Genomic DNA, 316 nt, shown 5'->3' with positions numbered 1-316 from the left:
GCGCCGCCTCCTCCCGCGCCGCCCCGGCGCTCCCGGCGGCACCCGGCGGCGCGGCGCCGCGGGGTTCCTCACGCACGGAGCCGCCGCCGCCGCGGTTCCTGGTTCGCGGAGCCGCCGGAGGAAGGGAAGGAGGGCGGGAGGCAGGGCGGGCGGCACCGGGGGAGGAGTGTCTCCGCGCCCTTCCCCCGGCGGAGCGGCTCTCCCGGCCCTGGCGGCGGCACGGAGCCCCCCGGCGGGCTGCGGGTTGCGGGCGCAGCGCTCCGCGGGGCCGGGAAGTGCGGGAGACGGCACCGCACACAGCACCGCGCCGCACCGC

Source organism: Centrocercus urophasianus, unplaced genomic scaffold, assembly GCF_019232065.1.
Source record: "Centrocercus urophasianus isolate 14NV4802_14NV808 unplaced genomic scaffold, USGS_Curo_1.0 seq_3, whole genome shotgun sequence".
Lineage (NCBI taxonomy): Eukaryota > Metazoa > Chordata > Aves > Galliformes > Phasianidae > Centrocercus > Centrocercus urophasianus.
Note: the sequence above shows the minus strand (reverse complement) of the source record.